Genomic DNA, 17471 nt, shown 5'->3' with positions numbered 1-17471 from the left:
CTTTCCAAAAATATATACGCTTTATACACAAAATAGCTGATTGGAATTCCCTAACTTCACTGTATTTTAAATGATTTTTTTCTCTCTACCTTAATGAATGAGCTTGGAGATCTTTTTAGCATTGTGCTCTTAGACTGACTTTAAATCATGACTTTTTAAACCACTCAGTTAGATAGTTCACACAGAGGGAAAGGGTTGGATCTATGGGACTCCATTCCAATATATGACATGTACAGCTGTCAAAAGTCATAAAAGCCCCTTCTAAAACTAAAATCAGTAAGACATCTTTATAAAAGGGATTATTTGAAAGTAGGATTGTGGGAGAGTGAGGTTTATGCAGTGGCCTCCATAAGAACTGTGATCTCTTCCCCGTGTGTCAGATCGGAACTGGTAGGGATGCAACCCAGCGACACTCTAAATGCTCCCAATTAAAGAGTCCATATAACACCCATGCAACACACAACTTTGTACACACTTATTTTGTGTGTATTACCGCACCTATACTCACCTCTTATAAGATATATATATATATATATATGAAAAGATGTGTATATAATGAATATAATTTATGTGTCTACATATATATCATCTCTTTGTGTATATATATATACACATACACACATATATGAAGTATGTGTGTATATATATATATATAATTTTAAAAAGTGCCCATGGTTTTTCTAGCTTTATTGACTAAAATAACTCCCTGTCACCTTTTTTTTAGGCCTCCCAAGATATTTCCCCTGATTTTATCTATAAGTGCATCCATTAAATTTGAAGAGAGATCATAACTATATAAACTAGAAGGACCACTGCCCAAGATCTATACTTGGTATCAAGTAGGAGACCACTCAAGTGGTATTACCATTTAAGCAGCCCTGAGACAATCCTCCTTCCCCATCTTGTTTTACCCAAATACCAAGATTCCTGAAATTCACAATCACACAGTATGCCCTGGCCATCTTCCCTTGGATTTTACCATTTCAGGGTATGATATCTCAACTTCCAACTTCTAGAGCCTGCATCTTATTGAGATCTTTCTTTGACCACCTGGGCCTGTTGCACTACCTGGGTGTGGGGTATGCAGGAAGTGAATGGGAATTAGGACCCCAGGGAACAGTCTCAACCAATGAATGACAGGAATTAGTGTGTGAATACACCAGCTCCTTCTTCCCTTGGGTGGATAACTGTGAAGTGTGTTCTAAACTCTTCCCTGAGTTTTGCCAGTGAAATTAAGCTCCAGTTGCCCACAATGGCAACTTGCATGCTCTTTATTAGCATCTTTTCCTTCCTTGCTTTTTTTCCCCCTACACTTCTACCAGTTCCTGAGATCACCTTACAAACAAATTACTTTTACTTAAGACTTGGCTCAGGGTCTATTTCTGAGAGAACCCAAATGAAGATACACAGTCATTCCTTTGGTATAGCACCGATATCTCTAAGATGGCTTCTGTTAAAATGGAGAATCTTAGATTTAGGGGGAAGATAGTAGGATGAATTCAGATAATAGAATCTGCTTGCTCTGATACCTAACAAAAGGAATGAAAAGTAGTGAAAAATCAAGATGTTCACCAGCAACAGACAAAGAAAATGGTAAAAGCTCAAGCCATAAACTTCAAAAAATATCAGGTGGGGAAGAGGAGGAAAATTATTTTGACATGTCTCAAAGCTGCTTCTGACTTTACCGAGAGCCCCAGAATGCACTGGAAGAAATAGAGAAAATATTTAGAATTTTCCCTGAACACCTCACAGTGTGAAGAGAAACAAACTGAAGGTGTACAAAGGCATCCTGTTTTGAGTCAGGAAAGTAAATTTTTTCTTCTAGTTTTAATGAGATATAATTGACAGACAGCACTGTACAAGTTTAAGGTGTACAGCATGATGATCTGACTTACATACGTCATGAAATGATTATGACAATATAGAGATGATTTTTGGGGTGTCAAAATTAGTAAACTTTATTTAAACTTCAAAATAGAAGAAATAGAAAAAGAATTTTTTTCCTTGTGATGAGAATCTTAGGACTTACTCTCTTAACTTTTATATATAATATATAGCAGTGTTAATTATATTTATCATGTTGTACATTACATCCCTTAGTACTTATTTATCTTATGGAAAGATAAATTTGTACTTTTTGACTGCCTTTGTCCAATTCCCCTTTCCCTAACCCCCTTGCCTCACCACAAATCTAACCTCTTTTTCTACGAGTTTGTTTGTTTGTTTTTGAAATATAATTGACCTACAATATTATTTTATTGCTGGTGCACAACACAGTGATTCAATATTTCTACACATTTCAGAATGATCACCACGATAGGTCTAGTTACCATCTGTCACCATAGAAAGATATTACATAATTATTGACTATGTTCCCCACACTGTACATTTCATACCCATGACTCATTTATTTTGTAACTGAAAGTTTGTACCTCTGAATCTCCCTCACCTATTGCTCTCATCTACTTCACTCCTCCTCTCTGACAACTACCTGTTTGTTCTCTGTATCTATGACTCCATTAGGAAAGTAATTTCAAGAACAGAAGCCCTCAATCTCAATACAGAAGCCTACTACTAAAAGACTTCACAGTGTTATTAGGGGCAGGAAAAACTCAAAATTTTGGAGGGAGGCTCTAGGGCAATAAGATACATTCCCAACTAGGTGACGTGAACCCTGATGAAGGACATTTAACAAAACCTCAGGAGAAGGAGCAGAGCCCCTGCTTCTCTGAGACAAAGCCTATCAGAATACTACCTCCTTCAAGGCACTCATGACATAGACAACAGGAAAGAACAAGTTACACTGTTGCTGAGAGGAAAGACAGGTCTCAGATCAAGTAGAAAGGGCAATCAGAAGTAATTTACCCAACAGCTATCAGCACAAGGAGAAGATCTCCATAGGGCTTCACATACTAACTGAGTAAGAATAAGACAAATAAGAGGATGAATGAATGAGTGAATAACATGAAGGGACTTGCACTCTCAATAATGGCAAACCAGTCCTTTTAGACTAGACCTTCTACTGAAAACAACTTCCTATGCTGGATAAAAGACTGAAAAACAGCTTAAAAGCACTAAGAGTCGAGAGATCAAGGAGGTGGCCAAACAAAAAAAGACTTCCTGGAGCAGGAGAGGCCCTCTTTACCCCACGGGCATTTGTCAATGAGAATATTTGTCAAGTCTGCAAATTTGAATTTTGGTTTTGACAGCCTTGCTGTGTATGAGGTGGGACAAATATCAACATGCCCAGACCTCGTATAGGGTTAAGACTCTAATGAGACCTCCCCACATTAAGCCAGGATCTTAAAAGATTTCACATTAATGATGAGGAAAAGAATGTTAAAAAGGAAATAAGACATGCAAATGAGAGATGGGACATCCATCTGGAAGAGAATACAACCAAAGGAAAAATAAAATTTCTTTTTGAGTACTTCATGTGCTATAGAATAGCTTAATGTGGCACAAACTTACTAAGATAGTTGCTAAATGGTAAGCTATTAAAATAACATAATGGTATTAAAAAAAGAGACTGTGGAGATTATGAGGCAAATTGAGGATCAAAACATCATTATATAATTAATAAATAAGTGAGTTCATGTAGAATAGAATAGACATGACTGAAAATAGAATTAGTGGCACAGGGGAAAGCCTTGAGAAAATCTCAGCAAATGAAAAGGAAAAGAGAAAGAATAAGGAAAATAATAGATAAAGAATAACCAATGTCCTTGAAGCAGAGAATACAACAGATGGGAAAAAATCAGATACATAAGGGAAAAAAATGTCTTAAAAGAGGAAGAAATAGATTTATCGAGCTGAGGGTATAGTACATTCTAGGAAAAACTAATACAAATTGGTTGATGCTGAAAATATCCTGGTTTAGTTGTTGAGTTCAAAGGATAAAACAAAAAGTTTTTAGTAATTCAGGTAGAAAAATCAAGTTCTCTATAAACAGAAAATTTAGATGAGCCTCAGAATTCCCCACAGCATTTAATCCCAGAAGACAAGGAAGCAACATTCACAAGGTTCTAAAGAAAAAGGTATATCTGTACTTTCTCAAAGTATATCTATACGCTCTATAGAATATCATACCCAGTCAAGCTGATGTTCAGATGTACCCACAACTTTGAGACATTCTCAAATGTGAAGGAACTCAGAGTATGGAATCCATAAGCCCACCTACCAATGAAACAAAATACGAATGACAACTTTATGATTAAAGAACAGTACTCAGTGCCAAGAGACAATGAAGAAGTTCAGGAGGTTCTGAGGGAAAGAAAGGATGATCTGAAAATTCTATAGCCAGCTAAAGTGTCCTTTCGATTACTCATTTATTCTTGTTTATTTATTTTTATTTTATTTTCTATGCCTTTGTACTGCACCTTGAGTATAAAGACAACATACATTCTCAAGCATGCAAGAACTTAGAATATGGTATCTAAATATCTTCTAAAAGTCTACTTAAAGATAAAATTTATCCAATTAAAAGAGAAATCAAAACAAAAAAAAAAGAATGGAGAACACAGATCTAAGAACTTGAGTTGAGCACTGAACCAGTATCTGAATACAGAAGTATAAAAATACGACAAAATTAATGTGGTGGTTATGGTTCAGAACAAATTGACAAATGTTAAAAACTATGACAAAGTAAAGCAATAACCAATAAATACAGGAAGCAGAGGAAGGAAATTGGGTGGCTGTATGCTAATTTTCTCATCTTTAAAGCAGGGAGTCAACCAATACTTTACAACACTGAAACATGAAATTAAACAATAATGGATCTAGACAATAATTTTTCCTAATCTTTTTTCTTAACTATAGACTGATCACTTAAGAACAATATTCTAGTGAAAAATATTCTTTTCCAGAGGATCAGAAATTCCTTCAGTTTCTCTTTTATAATTTTTTTTCTGTTAAATTCTAATATAACAAAGTCTAGTACCATTACATTTAATACTTGTTATTATATCACACATGATCCCTTTTTTTTACATCTGTTTTTCTCAGTCTCTTTGAACCGTTCATTCTCTGTCTCTGTCTCTCTCACTCTTCTCTCTTTTCTTTTATATATACATGGTTAACAAATGCTTGGGAAAATGTTCACCAAATGTGAAAGATGACTATTTTTGAGCAGTGAAATTTTTAGTGAAATTGTGCTTTCTTCTTTGTACTTTGCCATTTTTAATTTTATGAAGTAATATGTATAATTTTTATAAAAACACTAGTCATTATTTATTTTATAAAAGAAAAATATGGGTATCTAACACCTTGTTGTAAATGTATTTATGATTTTCTACATTGCAGAAAAGGAAAGTAGAAGCTGGGAGATGCTAAGAGCCCAGATTGGAAACTTAGGGCATAAAGAAAGGGGAAGAAAATTATTAGAAGCATCACATCATCTTTAATTTTTTCATATTTTTGCGCATGGTTTCAAATTAAAGAAACTGTCATTTTAACTTTACTACATTGTTAATTCTGCTATTTTCTTTAGAAGATTTAGCTTCTTAGGAAGCGGATGCCCCTCTTCTTTTAATGGTACCAGATCCCTAATTCTGACTCTCTCAGAAATTTTAATCCTCAAGGTTTTCTGAGTATGTCAAAGGAGGACTGACCAGTGCCTGCCCACATTTGCAGATTAATAGCTTCTGCCTTTCGTAAATTGGAAACTCTTTCCCTCATCCCTCTTATGGTGGGAGTCTCTCTCTCTTAATGGTACTATGATTCCCATTTCTGCATCTTCCTTATTAATGCAGTCTATAAAGCATTTCTCTTTTTCTTGGCTGTTTCAGCCTTCTGTTGAGTTTCAAGAGTATTAAATTTAATACTTATCTGAGGCAACAGAGCAAAGACTCTACCTTCAACTAATGGGAACGCTGATCCTTAATACAGAAGACACACCTTGGTAGGAAACAATAGGTGTTATGTATGTTGCGTGTAACATTAAGTCATGGAATTCTCATAAGATCACAGAGAAGACACTTAACCAATTATGTTGCCACAGTGAGTGAGATGAGACCAGGAAAGAGTTGGCAGCGTCTGACTTAGGGATCTGAATGGGATCCTTCAAAACATGATCCACACTTTCAGCATTAAAATTCTAGATCCAGTAAGGATACATTATACCTTGATAAGTGGAAGGAGGCAGACCAGATCCATCACAAAACACCTTAGACCAAAGGACAACTAGGAGTTGCGAACCTCTATTATGCTATTCTTTACACTGCTTGTTACCTGAATTCAGTTGGCTGTTAGTTGCACCAAGTAATTAAAATTCCCCCCACCCTCAAGTATTTTGCAAAATCCGTGGGTTCTCTAAAGTCCAGTACCTGATGGCATCTAGTCACTGCATTAAATATCCTGCTAATAATGAGCAGCATCCCTATTTCTAATTACAAAATGAATATATAGAAGCATTCTTATTCAAGGAAGCATCTGTAATTTTGTTATTAATGAACAATTAACTTAGTTGACAGAATGAGCCACATACAGTCTGGATGTTTTAAGAATATTCTAAATTATTTTTACTCTTTGGCTAAGATTTTGATTCCCTCCATATGTCTCTGTTAACTAAGAAATGATCTCAGAGAGAAGATCCATTATTTTTGGTCATAAAAGCAAGTTTTAAGAAGATTATAACTTTAAAACAGACCTAAATCCAGGAGAAAATGACACACATATATATAACATTTATATAGATAGTGACATATATAAATATATAAATTATAACATATATTCTATATTATAAAATGACAATTAAAACACTAATATATATTATAATTATATATATATCATATGGGAAGACATTTTGATCATATTTTAGGAGAGAACTCTTTCATATGACAAATCCAACATCTTCCTGTTAAAAGCCCAACTCTCTGCTAGAAAAATATCAAAACTTTCATTTAAGTTGCCATGGGGCAAACAGTGTTACGTACAATTCAGAATCATTTGGAGAGATGCGGGTGTGTGCCCACTGTATTTAACTTTCAAAACACAGTGGGTAGAACGAGCTCAACACTACACAAAGAGCTCAGAGTTTCTGGAATAAACACGTGGGAATCAGGGTTGGTGCAAGAGGTAGAAAAAGGAACTGAAGATTACAAAATTCAGTCACATTTCAAAATTTTCTGCTACAATAATTCACTTTATGTGGAATTAATGTGGTTGATTGAACGTTTGTGCTGTAATTTACTTATAATTAACATTTTATGGTGAACAGATTTCACCATCTCCTTCATGCTGTGAACTCTAAGCCATAGGTCAAAAATAGAGATGAAACAGATAAGCGCAAAATATTCTCACTGAAATATTAATGAGATTTTAATTTACTGCTTTAAAAGCACATCTTTCATCAACGTCTGTATATAAAAATCACAATTTTATTTTAATTTTTTAATCACATTAAAAATATAATGAACTCTTCTAGCTGGCAGAAAGACAGCATGCATGCAGGCAATCCTAGGTAGGTAAAACATTTTTCCAGCTTCTTCAGGTGCCAGAAATATTGTCACATGAAGAGAGGAGCTGAAGCCAACAGAGCCAAGAATTCCTTTTCAGTTAACCAGTCCTGAGCCCTAAACGCTATGGAGCAGAAATGGGGTGTCCCCACTGCACCTTCTCCATATTCTTGACCCAGAGAATTTGTGAGCATAATGAAATCATTGTTTCACACTGTTGATGAATGGAACCTCCTAAGATGCTTTAATATGCTGGTCTGCCTTTGCCACTATCTCAGATACCTGTCACCTTTATTCTAGAGAGAAAGATCCAGACAGAACCTTATTCAACCAGTAACTATTTTACAGACGATAGAAAGATGGTGGGATCTTTGAAGTAAACTCAACAGACTTAATAAAACTACTAGTAAAACCAGATGACAATCCAAAGGAAATAAATATCTCATGAGGATTTTATATGTGTTCTTTGAATCCCTAAACACAGTAATGAGACCATTAGACCTAACAAATTCTACCAAATTAGACCTACCAGTCTCTCCAGGAATTTTGCTCACGGTAGTTGGCAAATACTGAGGTTCTTTCTTCTCACTTTCGCACTAAATCCCTCAAAAGAGCTGCTTCCACATGTCTCAATTTCTCACTTTCTATTCATTCCTCAACCGAACAAAGCCTTCACAATGACTGTTTCCTTTTCCAAGTTGCAAGGTCACCCCCCTAAAACAGGGTGTGTGGCTAAGGAAAAGGAGTGAGAAGCAACTAGAAACACTTAGAAGAAAGATATACCTGGTTGCATAAGGAACATCCTATCTTTTCAGCTATAAATCTTCTATAATGTTATGCAAATATTCAAGACACTTCCATCATTTATGATAACAGTGTTGGAAGAGCTAGGATATTAGAGCATAAAGCAGTAAAAAACAAAACAAAAACCAACCAAACAACAACAAAAACGGCGATAGAAAACTAACCTGGGCCTTGATTTATCTTTGCCAAGGTCAGACCAAATGAGAATGAGACCTTTCATGCCAAGAACATACTACTTATGTTTTTCCAATGATTTACAAATGGAAGCTTATCATTACAAATTCCGACTCGACTGTCTTTTTTTAAAACCATTATAGCATTGTTTGGTGTCCATCGCAGATGGGGTAGCTCATAAAGTTAAAGCATGACCTCTTGATAGGAACCAAGATTTGCACAGGCCTGGTTTTCCTATCAGCCAATACTTGCTTTTGGAAGAAAGCCAAATGTATTTAGCCCATAAAAAATAGCACCTCTGACCTGAGAGGTCCAAATACTTCCAAGGAACCTTACGTTTGTATTCTTAGAAGAGAATTTCTTGAGAGAATGGAAAAGATAACTCTTCCAATTCATTCACATATCACAGGGACATGCAAACTACGGTGTGGAAAATACAGACGCAGGTGGCTACATAAGTGGACTGTACACTCCATGTTGCTTCTGTTGCCCATAACAACTCGACAAAAATCCCATGGAAAGAAAAGTGACACTGAGAAGAGACCCAGGACATCTATGAGGAAACCAGTAAAACCTCACAATTCAATAAAGACATTTCATTCCCCTTACTTTCTAAAAAGCTCCAAGTCATTCAAAGCACTCTTAGAGTTTCAGATGAAAAGGTGAATACTATGAGCACTGTACATCAGCTACAAACAGCTGCTAAAACTGTGTCAGGAGAAAATACACATGTAATTTTCTTCTTCTTGTTTTTTTAATATTGCTTTTTTTTTTTTTTTTTGCCCTCAAAGGTTTGTTTGTTAAGAAGCAGGTACCAATTTATTTTTACAGAGGGAATCTGTTTGATGTGGGGAGGAGTGAGGAGGCTGGAGAAATCCTTTAACCTGCATTGGGAGGGCTCCCAGCATTACTTCCACTTGTGGTACATGCCCTTTCACAAACCACATTGCATTGCTGACTTTTTCCTTCATCAGAATTCTTAGAATCTGAAGCAGAAGTATCACTTACCTGGGAAAAATTGCTCGTCAGACTTCTCCAGTCCAGGAAACCATAGTTGCTGTCTTTGAACAGTCCAGGAAAGATCAGGGCACTAGAGGGGAGCTCTCCCTCTGAAGGAGGAAGGGGAAGAGGGACGCAGATCCTTCTCAAGAGTCAGGAACCTTTCACCTCTTTTGCTGGGACGTCCTGCAGCCTTCCATAAGATCATTTCCCTGAGAATCTGACAGGGTCGTGAGACAGGGACACTTTATAATTGGTCCTTGTTTCCCTTTTCAAGTTCCTGGAAAGAAAAGAAACAAAAAAGAGCTTTCTCAATTTGTCAAGTTCTTAAAGTAGCTGGAGACTGGGATTAATTTCCAAATTGAAGAACTTCATTCCCTCCTTCCCTCCCCTATCCTTCCTTCCTTATCTTCGGCAGCATGGGAAAGCCTGTGTGGTTATATGGATTGCTTTCCGTACTTCATAAAACAAAAAGATAAGGACAAACCAAAGCATCATAGGGACTACATCCTCTAGAAAACATCCACAACAATTCAATCTCCTTGTTACTCTCTTGACACAGAACACTTACTGCTAAAGACTGTGAAAATGTAGGACAATATGTTCTCATAGAAAAAGACCACAGCCAGTTCTGGTGGAAAGCAGGTGCCACTCAAAAGTCAGAAATTTTCATCTCTTCTGTTTTGTTCTAAAAGTAACTACCTTGACATCAAAATGAAAATTACAACCTTGAAATGAATGAAGAGCTGCTCCAAGGCCTAGAGAATGGGATCCAGATGTCATTTTACCTTCTATCTGGATACAAAGATTAAATCAAGCTGCACTGGATAATTTATTTAACAAAGAATTACTAAGCATCAACTACTGAAAACCATATGCATACACTTTCAGTACTGATAATTCTCTGCCTACCTCCCCTTCAAATTTTGTCATTATCTTCTAGGCAAAAGCACGTGAATGGTCAAAGGGTTACCTCATAAGTTTTCTTCAGCGTGGGTAATGAGGGATCCTGGGCTCTAGGATCAGACAGACTAGAGAGAACACTCAGGAAGAAGGGAATCCACTGATCCCTTTGAGTTAGAAATGGAGGGGGACCACCACATACAGAGCGTGGCTGAACCTTGTGTTTCTGAGTAGACTGGAAGGCTCACTCCTCTCCCTTTCCTCCACCCTCCCCTAATAGCCAATATAGTCCTCTTCCAATTTTGGAAGATTTTAATTGAGGAAATGACTGTTTTCTTCCATGGGATAGCACTTGCCTTGAAACCCGCCTGGTAAGTCAAGAGGTAACAATAGAGACCCCAGTGGGAGTGGAAATCCTGGGCATCAAAAATGGAGAAAATGAGGTCTGGCCTTTCCTTTCAGGAAATGTTTCTCCCACCAGTGGCAGCCCTGAAGCACCTGGCTTTGATTGCACTGTGGGAGCTGGAACCGTTTCTTTCCATGTGGATCTGCTACTTATTAGCAGAATGACCTTGGGCAAGCTACTTAACCTTTCTGAACCTCACTCAGTCACCTATAAAATGAGAAAGTAATACCTGCTTCATGGTGATGCCTAAATGAGATAACATACAGAAAGTTCTAAAGACGCAGCTTAGCTTAGGAATCTGGTTATAGTATCCTTCTATAGTATCCTTGTGAATCTGGTTATAGTATCCTTCTATCCTGGCTCCTCCTGGGGAGACTCTGACACAGGTTAAAGAAGGGGGCCCTTAAATTCAGTTGTTTAGAAGTGTCTTCTGTTACTTCCTATGGGCTGGTTTCACAACCCCTACCCACAATCGTTACATATTCTGGTAATGGCTGTTGGTTTTCATTTTTCTGTCCCCTCTTTAGTCAGCTAAAAAAAAAAAAAAATCTAGGGCTCCCCTGGTGGCGCAGTGGTTGAGAGTCCGCCTGCCGATGCAGGGGACACGGGTTTGTGCCCCGGTCCGGGAAGATCCCACATGCCGCGGAGCGGCTGGGCCCGTGAGCCATGGCCGCTGAGCCTGCGCGTCCGGAACCTGTGCTCCACAACGGGAGAGGCCACGGCAGTGAGAGGCCCGCGTACCGCAAAAAAAAAAAAAAAAAAAAGAGAGAGAGAAAGAAGTGGAATCATGAGGAAAAAAAGGAGGCTGGAAAGAGGAAATAAGATTTCTTTAAGGATAGATTTTTTTTTTTTTTTTTTTTTTTTTTTTTTTTGCGGTACACGGGCTTCTCACTGTTGTGGCCTCTCCCGTTGCGGAGCACAGGCTCGGGACGCGCAGGCTCAGCGGCCATGGCTCACGGGCCCAGCCGCTCCACGGCATGTGCGATCTTCCCGGACCGGGGCACGAACCCGTGTCCCCTGCATCGGCAGGCGGACTCTCAACCACTGCCCCACCAGGGAAGCCCCCCCTTCTTTCTTTTTGTCTCTTCCTTTTAGACAGACATGCTCAGCCCCTCAGTGCTGCCTAAGACACGCAGGTAGAATTCTTATACCTGAACTTGGAGCTTCCCCTCTGACATTCGTGTCACCTCCCTCTCTCTACTCCACCTTACCTCCTCCTGTCCCTGACCCTCAATCTTTATCTCCTTTTCTTACGCTTTTGTATGATAATTTTCCTTCTTGGTAAAAACACAACATGATTTCCAATTACCGGCTCTGTAAAAATCTCTCTTTTTTCCTGCTTTAAATAATTAAGGAGCCAACGTAACTGAAACATGTCAATAAGGCTTCATATTTGTAGCAACTGAAACCTGCCTTCAATGACAGGGAGAATAAATATCCTAGTCTGTAGTATTCCAAAGGACTTGCCCAAGAAGCTCATTTGCCTAGTTACCAGAAGTAATCAAACAAACTCATCCATCTGCTTTTGTAGCACTTCTGCTCTTTCTGTCACACTTCGCTACCGTTGATGGATATCAGTAAGATAGAGGATAAGAGACACCTATTTGAGATATACTGAGTAATTCCTTCAAACAACATTACGGAAAACAAACACAAAAAGTTAATTTTATTTCTAATGTGGAAAAGTTTGTGGTCACTGGATCCACTGAGCTCCTAGCTGTTTTATTTTTTTAATTAAACTTCTTTTGGAGATAATTGTTAATTCATGTGCATTTGAGGAAATAACAGAGATCCCAGGTACCCTTTACCTAGTTTCCTCCAATGATACCATCTTCCAGAACTACAGTACCCCATTACAACTAGGCTATGACATCGATAGAGTCAACATAGAACACCTGCATCCCCACAGGGATCTCTCCAATTGCCCTTTTATAGCCACACCCACTTCCTTCCAGTCCCCACTCTCTCCTTAATACTTGGCAACCGTTAACCTGTTACCCATTTCTACATTTTTTTTTTCAGTTTGAGAATGTTATATAATGAAATTACACAGTATGTAACCTTTTGGGCTTGGCTTTTTCTACTCGGCATAATTCTCTGCTGATCCACCCAGGTTGTTGTGCATATCAATGGTTTGCTCCTTTTCTATTGCTGAATGATATTCCATAGTATGGATGTACCACCTTTGTTTAACCATTCACCCATTGAAGGACATCTGGGTTGTTTCCAGTTTTTACTGTTACAAATAAAGTTGTTACATACATTCATGTACAGGTTTTTGTGTGACATATGTTTTCATTTCTCTGGTATAAATTTCTAGGAGTACAATTGTTGGGTTGTATAATTGCATGTTTAGTTTTTAAGTTTTTAAGAAACTCCCAAACTGTTTCCTAGAGCAGTTGTATCATTTTACGTTCCCACCAGCAATGCATGAGGGATTTGATTTCTCTGTACCCCTGCCAGCATTTGGTGTTGTCACTACTTTTTACTTTATCCAATTTAATATATGTGTAACGTTATCTCATTGTTGCTTCAATTTATATTTCCCACGTAGCTCATGATGTTGAATCTTTCCATGTGCTTATTTTCCATTTGCATACTGTCTTTGGTGAAATGTCTCTTCGTGTCTTTTGCCATTTTCTAATTGGATTGTTGGTTTTTTTACTGTTGAGTTTTAATTTTTAACATAGTTCAGAAACTTGTCCTTTGTTGGATACAAGGTTTGTAAATATTTTCCCCCAGTCTACAACTTATCTTTTTCATTGTCCTAGAAAGACCTTTCACAGATCAAAAGTTTTCAACTTTGTTGAACCAATTTATTAAGTTCTCCTTAAATGGATTGGGCTTTTGGTGTCAAGTCTAGGAAATCTTTGCCTAGACCTAGATCCTGAAGATTCTCCGATTTTTTTCCTAAAAATTGTATCATTCTATGATTTACATTAACTCTGTGATCCACTTTGAGTTAATTTTTGTATTCAGTGTGAACTTAGGTTGAAGTTCATGTTTGTTTGCTGATGGGTATCCAACTGCACCAGCGACATTTGCTGGAAGGCTATCTTTCCTTCACTGAGTTGCTTTTATATCTTTGTCAAAAATCATTTAGACATATTTGTGTGGGTCTATTTCTGGGCTCTCTATTTTGCCCACTGATCTGTGTGGCAACACCATATTGATTACTGCGGCCGTGTAAGAAGGCTTTAGATTGGGTAGATTGATTTCCTCCCATTTCATTCTTCTTTTTCAAAATGGTTTTAGCTATTCTAGTTCCTCTGAATTTCCATATAAATTTTTAAATAATCTTGCCTAAATTGACAAAAAACATCTTGCTGGGATTTTGACAGGAATTACGTTGAACCTATGTATCAATTCAAGGAAAATTGATATCTTTACTATGTTGAGTGTTCCAAACCACAAACATAGTATTTTCTCTCCATTTATTTAGAGTGTCTTTGAGTTTTCTCATCAGCATTTTGTAATTTTCAACATACAAATCCTACATGTTCTGTTAGATTTATACCTAAGTATTCATTTTTTAAAAGCTATTATAAACGGCATTGTATTTTTAATTTTGGTTTTCATGTGTTCAGTGCTAGTATATAAGGATGTAGTTGACTTTTGTATGTTTATCTTGTGTTCTGTGACTTTGCTGAACTCGCTTATTTATTCTAAGGGATTTGGTTTTTTTATTTATTTATAGTAGAGTCCTTGGGATTTTCTATGTTGACAATCATGTCTTCTGCAAATTAAGAAAATTCTATTTATTCCTTTCCAATCAGTGAGCCTTTTGTTTCCTTTTTTGATGTTATTGCACTAACTAGAACTTCTATCAACATGTTGAATAAGAGTGGTGAGAGTGGGCATCCTTGTCTTTCTCCTAATCTTCGGGGAAAAGCATTCAGTCTTTCATCCTTAAGTATAATATTAGCTGTAGGTTTTTTTGTAGACACCTTTTATAAAGTTGAATAAGTTTCTCTCTATTCCTATTTTTCTGAGAGTTTTTATCATGAATGGGTATTAAACTTTGTCAGTTATTTCTGCATCAATTGATATGATCATGTGATTTTCCTTCTTTAGCCTGTTGATATGATGGAATATGTTATATGATTTCTGAATATTTAACCAGCTTTGCATGCCTGAAATAAACCCTGCTTGGTCACAGTATATAATTCTTTCTATATATTATGAAATTCTATTGGCTAATATTTTATTAAAGATTTTACAACTATGTTCATGAGGGATATTTGTCTGTAGTTCTCCTTTTTTGTACTGTCTAAATCTGGTCTTGGTATTGGGGTAACATTAACTTCATAAAATGAATTGGGAGGTATTTTCTCCTTTTTGGATGAAATTGTGTAGAATTGGTGTCAATACTCTAAACATTTGGTAGAATTCACCAGTGAAACAATGGGGTCAGTGAGTTCTCTCTTTTTCTCCAACTCTCTTTCCAGATCTTACTTCCCCAGCTCCTTCCACAACTGTGCAAGGTTCTGATGTCTATAGTAAATTCCTTATTCCATAATACTCATAGTGTCTGCTTCTGTGATTAAATTCTGACTGACATCAAATAGCAAATAGCCATTTGCTATTAAACTGAAATAATAATAATAGTTAATAGTTACTGAGTGCTTAGAACATGCCAAGCAACTGCCATGCACTTTACATTTGTTATTTAATGTAAACAACCCCATAAGGAAGGTTATACTATCATCCCAATTTTGCAGAAAAGGAAATGGAAGAACAGAGAAGTTAGGTAAGTGTGAACAACACACAGTAAGGATCAGAGGCAGGATAGAAGTCAAACTCTCAGCCATGATGCTCTGTTGAAGTTCTTGCTCTTGGCAACTTATTTCTCTTCCAGAAGGACCAGGGCGTATGGTGCTGATAGAAAGCATATATTTAAGTCTCAGCTATATCCATCACTTCCAGTCTAACCGGTGCATTTAATTTTGTTGGTTTTCCCTTTACACCCACATCTTTTCCTTTTTTCTTCTTTCCTCTGCCCATTGAGGATTTTTCCCCTGAACTTTTTCTCCATCTAAATGCCCCCTCACCTCCCTAACACCTTTCACATAGTTGGAAAGTAAGCAATACTAACTGATGTGCCTCCTTCCAGATTCACTGGCCCCCATATAAGTAAAGCACAGGCAGGAGAACAAGGGCAAGGACTGGCTGGGGAAGTGGTAGGATGGCCGGTGCAGCACGCTCCACAGAAGGCGTGTGCATTAGAGCAAGAACCAGTAGGAACGTGTGGGGCTGGCAGACGTAAACCTGCTTAAAAAGCGGAAGAAAATGGTGTACAGGGACTCTGAGAAACCACCTCTCTTGTTCTGGCTTTTTTTTTTTTGCTCACTTTGTGGTCATTCCATTTATTTATTAAAATGTCTACCATGCCTTTAAAAACAGTATTAATGCATCAAAATAAACAGTACTTTGGATGCAGAAATGAACGCTTAAGCAGATGCAGCCAAGATCCATTCCATTCAATGTGTGTGTGTGTGTGTGTGTGTGTGTGTGTATGTTGTTTTCTTTTTGTCTTTTCCCTGAGTGCCTTTGCTTGGTAAAAGCCATCAAATATCCTAGGGAATTATTACTAATTTTTTGAACAGCCCTGAAGAATTAAAGGGAGAGAGTAAGAGAGAAGGAATAAGAGGAAGAGAGAGAAAAAGAGAGAGAGAGGTTAAGCTCAAAGGCAGAGAGAGCGAAATGGACCAGATTATACAAAATTAAAAAGCAAATACGAGCAGACAATTTGTGCCGAGTGATTGCAAGCAATTACAGTCCGGCTTTTCTGGAGGGAAGATGGGGGAGGGGGTTATTTCAGCCTAACAGGAGACTTTATTCATTCCTGATCAGCTTCTCCTACCATTCTCTCTTTTATTCTTGGATATCAATCTTAAAAAAATCAGCTTTCAGATGTTCCATGTCCACCCCTGCAAATCCACCCCTGGGCAGACAGTGAGAGTTTAAGCTTCCAATCGGTCCTTTCTATAGCCCTGAAAACCAATTTGTTCATAAAGAATAAAATAAGGGTGGGGTGGGGAGAGGGCAAAACACAACAAGAGCATGTGTTTCTTTTAGAGGAGAGCTTCAATTTTACTATAATTGTCTAAAGACGGAGCTGCTTTGATCTGAAGAATTATTATTGTGCCTCAAATGCCGGCTGCTAATGTCACAGCTGTGCTGGGGCTCGGTCACGCCAAGGGGCTTGGGGACCAACTTAGTCCCTGACCTGCCTCTGGGTCCCTCTCTCCTTATCTTTCCTTTGTCCACATGGGAAAGTTTGCTTTCCCGGTGCGTCCCTCCACTGCTCCGTTGGCTTTCTTCAGGATCCTGGGGAGGCAGGGAGGTGACGGCGGTGACATAACAAGGGGCCACTGAGGTGGGGCAGGAGTGGCAGCTCTTGCCTTCCGGCGGCGGCAGGCAGAGCTGGACATGAACATGTCCAGGAGGGCGGGCATGGTCACTCGGCCAGAGAACCGGCTGCTCTTGGTCTCCCCACGCGGGCAAGAGCAGCTCGGAAGAGGGCCCCGGCGCTTGTGAGAGACACGTTCACTGCGTTTCCCTGGTTTCACTTCTCTGGGTTAATAGTTATTTTCCCTCTCTCCAGCTTAGGTTGCACTGAAGCAAAGGGCAGCTCAAGAAGTAGAAGTAAACAATTTTCTTTCTTTCAGAAGAATGGCTAAAAACTATATTTAGGGTCTGAGAGCTAAGCCATCCTCAGCACTCATGCT

The 17471-nt window shown here is 38.0% G+C and overlaps 1 long non-coding RNA gene across 1 annotated transcript in view; it reads right to left on the bottom strand.

Moving 5' to 3' along the window:
* Window positions 1–17471, bottom strand: part of LOC137215117 (uncharacterized) — a 1036631-nt gene that overhangs the window by 268002 nt on the left and 751158 nt on the right. The window contains exon 7 of the long non-coding RNA XR_010939165.1: window positions 9441–9711. This is a non-coding gene — a long non-coding RNA (uncharacterized lncRNA). The remainder of the gene's footprint in view (window positions 1–9440; window positions 9712–17471) is intronic.

Source organism: Pseudorca crassidens, chromosome 20 (genome assembly GCF_039906515.1).
Source record: "Pseudorca crassidens isolate mPseCra1 chromosome 20, mPseCra1.hap1, whole genome shotgun sequence".
NCBI classification, from domain to species: Eukaryota; Metazoa; Chordata; class Mammalia; order Artiodactyla; family Delphinidae; genus Pseudorca; species Pseudorca crassidens.
Note: the sequence above shows the minus strand (reverse complement) of the source record. Positions and strands in the feature narration are given on the sequence as shown.